This window comes from Euphorbia lathyris, chromosome 9 (assembly GCF_963576675.1).
Source record: "Euphorbia lathyris chromosome 9, ddEupLath1.1, whole genome shotgun sequence".
NCBI lineage: Eukaryota > Viridiplantae > Streptophyta > Magnoliopsida > Malpighiales > Euphorbiaceae > Euphorbia > Euphorbia lathyris.
In genome coordinates this window covers 79,352,914-79,360,578 of record NC_088918.1, presented here as the reverse complement: position 1 = coordinate 79,360,578, position 7,665 = coordinate 79,352,914, and positions in this window count along the sequence as shown.

The following is a 7,665-nucleotide window of genomic DNA, read 5'->3' as shown; positions in this document are numbered from 1 at the left end:
CATAAATGGAGAGACATTCTGCCGAGCTGACTAAAAGCTACTCAAGACTGACCGAGGACAGAAGATACTCAAATCTGATTGGCCGAGAGCTCTGAGCAAAACTGAGTGACAACGACAAGAAGCCGTTTTCCTCCAATGGTTATTTCGAAATTCGAAATGACTGATGTCTCAGACGTCTCTATAAATAGCGCCCTTCAGTTGCTTCATTTCAACACAGAACATTATCAAGCCATTACGCTGACCAAAATTCTACTCAAGTTCTGTGAAGAAAAGCAAAGCAAATTCTTACACCAAATTATATATCTTTCGTGTAAAAGTCTAGAGTGATTATCTAATCATCTAAGGTGTCTTAGCAATTGTTGTTTAGGACAAATCTTTATCATTTCTAGAGATTAGAAAGGAGAGGCTGAGTACTCGGTTATAGTACTCAGCGAGAGATTAGGAGTGAGTAGAGGTATAGAGGAAGGTACTCTTGTTATACTCAGCTTCTAAGTTGTAAAAGGTTTGATGCTCTACCGTTAAAGAGCTCAGTAGAGAATTCGAAAGCTCGGAACGTGTTCCGGGGACAGGACGTAGGCTTAGAAGCCGAACCTGGATAAATCTGTTGAGTAACATCTTTCTAACCTTAAACTCCTTCATATATATATTGCTTGCTTAAACAAAACTGACCAAGTAAAGAGGTCACGCTGAGTTGTGTGCATTGAGTATCTGAGTTCAGGAATAGACTCAAGTGCTATCTCCTGACTCAAGGAAAGAAGCTGACTCAGTCACCAGTTGACTAAGCTAGTGTCTTAATTAACTCAGCGCGCTGTGTAATCCTTTTTCAAAGAAAAAGAAGTCAGCCTTAACGTACTAAAATTTTAAATAGTTCCTATCCCCCCTGGAACTAACTTGTTACGTTATAAGGGACCAACAAGTGGTATCAGAGCTTAAAAGCTCACTGTTAAAAGTTGAACTACCTTGAACTGATCCCCACTATGGCTGAAAACAGCACTCGGTTTCTCCCAAGAAACCAGAAAACTCAGATCTTACCTGAGGGGCTGTCCATTACTCAGCCTCCCCTATTCTCCGGGTCTAACTACACCTTCTGGAAGAATAGGATGAAAAACTTTATTCAGGCAACAAACATGAGTGCATGGCTTTCAATAGTCCAAGGCCCGTTTGTTCCTGTTGAAGTTGTGGCTGGCCAAACAGTTGTCAAAGCTGAGGCCAAATGGACAGAGGAAGATCTCAAGAAGCTACAAAATCACGCTTCGGCTATAAATATGCTTCACTGTGCGCTTGATGCTGCAGAATATAATAAGATATCAGGTTGTGAGTCAGCGCAAGAGATCTGGAAGAAGCTGGAGGTCACCTACGAAGGAACCAATAAAGTGAAGGAGTCCAAGGTGAACCATCAGATGAGACTGTACGAGCTATTCGAAATGAACGATGATGAAGGAATATCTGACATGAATGCAAGGTTTACAAACATCATCAATGAGCTCAAGAGACTTGGGAAGATCTTCACTGAGGAAGAACAAGTCAAGAAGATTCTTAGGAGTCTTCCTAAAAACTGGCAAGCAAAGAAGACTGCTGTTGAGGAAGCTCAAGACTTAACCACCTACAAATATGATGAACTCATCGGCTCATTGCTGACCCATGAGATCTCAATGAAGAATTTCGAGGTGAAGGAAAAGTCTGAAGACAAGAAGCAAAAATCTCTTGTCATGAAAGCTGACTCCACTGATGGGAGCTCAACAGATGATGAAGAGATGGCTATGTTCACCAGGAAGATGAAAAGGCTATTCAGAAAGAATGACAAATATTCTAAGAAGCCTTACAGAAAGTTTGATAAGTATAAAGCTGAGTCCAGCGACAGCAAATACAAGAAGGACAACTCAAAGCCCATTACATGATTTGAATGTCATCAAACTGGCCATATCAAGTCAAGCTGCCCCACGCTGAGGAAAGAAAGGAAGAACGGAAAAAAGGCAATGGTGGCAACGTGGAGCGACATCGATAAGTCTTCATCATCAGAAGCTGATGCCATTGAGTCAGCAAAGATTTGTTTTATGGCTGTCGAACTTGCTGAGCCGTGCATCTCTGAGCATGATGACCCCTCCATCGCATCTGATGATGAGGAACAATCAAATGAGGTAATATCACTACCCCAGCTCAGAAATGAAATGGTTAATGCCATGAGTGATCTCTACACACTTGTCAAAAAGTGTAATAAGAAAGTTAGAGCACTCAGCAGGCGCTGTGATGAGGTTGAAGAGGTCAAGCTGAGTGACCTCAGATTCCTTCTTCAGGACAACTCAACTTTGCATGATAACATGGAGATCATACATAAGTCTATCTCTGAAGTCTAATCAGATTCTAAGAAACTGAGAAAGGACGTCACAACTCTCCAGAACCAACTAAAGGTTCCAAACAAAAGAAATATTCCTCTGAATACTCAGTACCGAGGTACTGGTCAGCAGAGATGGAATCCTCAGCGGAATGTCCAGTGTGACTTCTGTGGGAAGAAAGGACACACCACAAAGGTGTGCTGGCACGCTCAGCACTAGGGTGCTGACCAGTCAGTGAGAAATCCTAAACGGAAGGTCAGCTGTGACTTCTGTGGAAAGAATGGCCATACTGTCCAAGTATGCCGCCATAAAATTAAATATGATGCTTTACCTGTTGAACCTAACAAGCAAGGACCCAAAAAGAATTGGGTACCTAAAAGTAACTAGTTACATTTCAGGTAAGCCTGAGATGTGCTGAGAAGTCAAAGATGTGGTATATTGACAGCGCATGCTCAAGGCATATGACTGGTGATGAAACTCAGTTCATCACATTTGAGCGTAAACGAGGAGGAAGCGTAAGTTTTGGAGACAACAAAAAGGGTAAGATAGTAGGGTCAGGAACCGTTGGAGGTAATCCTACTATTGAGTCAGTCTCCCTAGTCAGCGGACTCAAATATAACTTACTCAGCGTAGCTCAGCTATGTGATAATGGGAGAAAAGTTATATTTGATGACACTGGATGTAAAATATACGAGGGTAAAACTAATGAGTTAATTTTAACTGCCCCTCGCATTGATAATGTCTTCATGCTGAACTTAGAGAAAAAGTTTTCAAAAACTGTATGCTTAGTTTCAAAGGAAGAAAATTCCTGGCTATGGAACAGGAGACTTGGTCATGTAAGCATGGACCTCCTGGCCAAATTAGCAAGAAAGCAATTGGTTGAGGGACTGCCAGAACTTAAATTTGAAAAAGATCAACTATGCCACGCTTGCCAAGCTGGAAAACAAACCAAACAATCTTTTCATAGTAAAAATATTGTCTCAACTAAGCGTCCGTTAGAGTTACTACACTTGGATCTCTTCGGTCCAGTCCAGCCGCTGAGTCTAGGAGGAAGAAGATTTTCCTTGGTCATTGTAGATGACTTCTTTCGGCACACGTGGATCATCTTGCTGAGTAGCAAGGATGAGACCTTTGAGACATTTTCAAATTTAGTTAGAAAACTTGAAAATGATAAAGACCTAAAACTGGCTCACATCCGAAGTGATAATGGTGGAGAATTCAAAAACCAACAGTTTATTGAATTCTGTGAAGCCAGCGACATTGACCATAATTTTTCTGCTCCTAGGACGCCTCAACAAAATGGGGTTGTAGAAAGGAAGAACAGAACCTTGGTTGAAATAGCCAGGACAATGCTGAGTGAGCATAGGCTTCCAAAGTACTTTTGGGGAGAAGCTGTTAACACAGCGTGCTATATTCTTAATAGGGCTCTTGTTAGACCTATACTAAAGAAAACCCCCTATGAACTTTGGAAAGGACGAAAGCCCAATATTGGATACTTTCGTGCCTTTGGCTGTAAATGTTTTATTTTAAACACCAAAATAGCCTAACTAAGTTTGACTCAAAAGCTGATGAAGCTATCTTTTTAGGCTACTCAACAAAGAGCAAAGCATACAGAGTTTTCAATAAACGAACTCAAGTTTTAGAAGAGTCAGTACATGTTGAGTTCGACGAAACTAACCCTGCAGGAAGATATCTGCCGCTGACCGAGTATGATCCACACTCAGTACCCGCTGATCAAGATACAGCCGCTGAGTCATTCCCTCAAGGGCTGACCAAAGGTAAAAGTGAACCTCAAATTGTTTTCACTGACCAATCTATACCTACAGAGACTGTTGAAACACAGACAACACAAGACATCAATCTACCAAAGGAGATAAGGATACCAAGAGGACACTCAGAGAGTGCCATTCTTGATGCCGCTGAGAATACCCTGATGATAAGAAATCAACTCAGGAGATACCTCAACAACGTAGCGTTGGTCTCAGTTCAGGAACCTAAGAACTTCGCTGATGCTGAGGAAGATGAATTCTGGATGAGCGCAATGCAAGAGGAACTTCACCAATTCAGAAGAAACGATGTATGGGAGTTAGTGCCACATCTAAGGAGTCAGAAGACCATTGGAACAAGATGGGTCTTCCGCAACAAGCTGGATGAGCAAGGAAATGTAGTCAGGAACAAAGCAAGGCTTGTAGCTCAGGGCTATAGTCAGCAAGAAGGTATTGACTACGGTGAGACCTTTGCCCCAGTGGCAAGGCTAGAGGCTATTAGAATTTTATGCGCTTATGCAAGTTATATGAACTTTAAACTGTTTCAAATGGATGTTAAGAGTGCATTCCTTAATGGAGTTATAAACGAGGAAGTTTATGTTAATCAACCTCCAGGGTTTGAGGATCCTAAGTTCCCAAACCACGTTTATAAACTCAAAAAGGCTCTGTACGGCCTCAAGCAAGCACCACGTGCTTGGTATGAGAGGCTGACCAGTTTCCTGCTGACTAGAAACTATGTCAGAGGCAAAGCTGATACAACCTTATTCATTAAGAGAAAGGGTAAAGACACCCTGCTGGCTCAAATATATGTTGATGATATTATTTTCGGTGCTACTAATGAGTCAATGTGCAAGGAATTTAGCAAGCAAATGCATACTGAGTTTGAAATGTCAATGATGGGAGAACTCAACTTCTTCCTTGGACTTCAAATCAAACAAGGGAAAAATGGCATCTTCATCAGTCAAGCTAAATATGCCAAGGAGATATTGAAGAAATATGATCTTGAAAATTGCAAGCCAATATCTACTCCTATGGGCACTGACACTGTCCTTTGCGCTGACGAGAATGGTAAGTCGGTAGACAGCAAATTGTATTGAGGTATGATAGGCTCTCTACTTTACTTAACAGCAAGTAGACCGGACATTCAGTTCTCAGTATGCTACTGTGCTAGATATCAATCTAACCCTAAGGAATCTCATTACATAGCTGTAAAAAGAATCCTTAGATATTTGCAAAGCTCAGTGAACGCAGGTTTATGGTATCCCAACACTCATGGTTTTACACTCGTTGGATACACTGATGCTGACTATGGACGAGACAAGCTAGAACGGAAAAGCACCTCTAGAGGATGTCATTTCTTAGGAAGCTGTTTTGTATCCTGGTTCAGCAAGAAGCAGGCGTCAGTAGCCTTATCTACCACTGAAGCTGAGTACATTGCTGCTGGACACTGTGTTGCTCAAGTCCTATGGATTAAGCAACAGCTTGAAGACTATGGTGTTCAAACAAAGACAATTGAGGTCAAATGTGACAACAAAAGTGCAATTGATCTATCCAAGAACCCAATTCAACACAGCAGGATAAAGCATGTGAGCATAAGACATCACTTCATTAGAGACCATGTACTCAAGGGTGAGATAAAGCTGACCTACGTCCCAACGGATGAACAGCTTGCGGATATCTTCACAAAGCCACTGGCTCGTGAGCAGTTCAGCATACTGAGAGAAGTCATTGGTATGTTTAATCCTCTTCAGTAAATTCCAGCTCTTAATATATATTCATGCTGAGTGAATTAAGATGCTGAGTGATCTATTATTTGCTGAGTGAATAGATGTATGCTGAGTGATTAATGCTGAATGAATGAATATCACATACTGAGCAAACATTGGCACCGAGTAGTTATCTCAAGCTAAGAAATCATTCGTTTGCATAAAACTGACCACTCAGAATATAAAACGCCTAGTATTCTAAACGCTGAATATAAGATCCGTTGCATTTAATGCTAGAGCACGCGAATAGCCACCTAGGATGACGTATGCGCCAAATGTGTCATAAAAGCTAGGATCATTGTCGGTTGACAATCCCAAGGCAAAACTGACACATGGATTCGATAAGATCCACTTTTCACCGCTATAAATAATGGGTAAATCCCCATTGTTATCTCTTTACGCTTACCGAATTTTCTGGCATAAGCATTCTCTCTCTAAAAACTCTCAAAACTTCCCAATCTTTCTCTGAAACTATGACTAAGGTTTCCGTTAACATCTCTGGTGCCGGTCATCCTAAGACCAGTTCCGATGAACCTTCCAGGCAAACTACTTCGCCTGAAGCTACAAAGGTCACTACGCCGAGCAAAGGCAAAGCTGGCCAAGCCACCTCCTTTAAGGGAAAGCCGACCAAGGTCAGAACCTACACCAAAGTCTTCGCAGACGTTAGAGAGTGGAAAATAGACTTCTCACGATGGTTCTCTGAGGCCTTCGTAACAACCGAGCAACCATTCTGTGAATGGATATCGAAGAATGGCTGGACCGAGCTGTTCTCCATTAGAGATCCCACAACTTACGGGTTGCTAACGATAACCAGGACTACCTAGTAACCGTGGTAAAGGAGAAAACAATCTTCATCAACCCTACCTACCTTGCCAATTTGCTTAAATTGAAAAATAAGGGAACAAAGATGAGGAGAACCGGTGATCATGAAGGAACTGGGTATGTAGCCGCCTTCTGCAAACCCCCTGGCCATTCTGGAGAAATCTTAAGTTCATCAATGGGCCAGCACCAAAAGATGGCACACTATCTGCTGACCAATTACATCTACCCCAAGATTAATTGCACTAGCTCAGCGACAAATTTCGAGCAATGCTTCATATGGCATATGCTGACCTACAAGCCCATCAATATGCCAGTTTTCTTAATTGTTGGCTTTCAGAGGAGCACTGGAACTCTTAGGCTGGGCTCACTCATAACCAGAATCCTCAAAGACCATCAGGTTGACCTGTTCGAGGAAACTGAGGCCCAAGGCTCTAAAATCACAGCTGCTGCGCTGCGTGCCTTGAAATATGACCAACCGATTAAGAAAGGCAAACATGTTGATGAGGCTGATGAGGAGATAACTGTCCCAAAAAAGGGCAAAAGGACAAAGGCTCCAGCTGCCCGAAAGAGGAAAGCTGTTGGGACTCCTTCAAAGAAGGCTGAGCCTCAGGGCAAGAAGCTAAAGTCAGCTTCTCAAAAAGGTCAGGAGAGACCTAAGTCAGCCGAGAAGCGAAGCAGGCAAGATGAGCCTGAAATAGAGGCAAGAACAGATGCTGATGAGCAACCTCAAAAGAAGAAAAAGTCTTCAGAACTGACCCCTATTGATGTTATCCCCACTGACATCATTGTTCCTGGTGATTCTCACTTCACACAATGTCAGGGAACTGAAGCTGAGCATTAAGAAGATGATGTGGAACTGGATGATCACTTCACCACTCAGGTGGAAGAAGAATTAGATAACTCAGATCAGGATGATGAGGAAGAAGAAGAAGAAGACAGCGATCAAGATGACGCTGAGGAAACAGCGAGTGAAGAGGA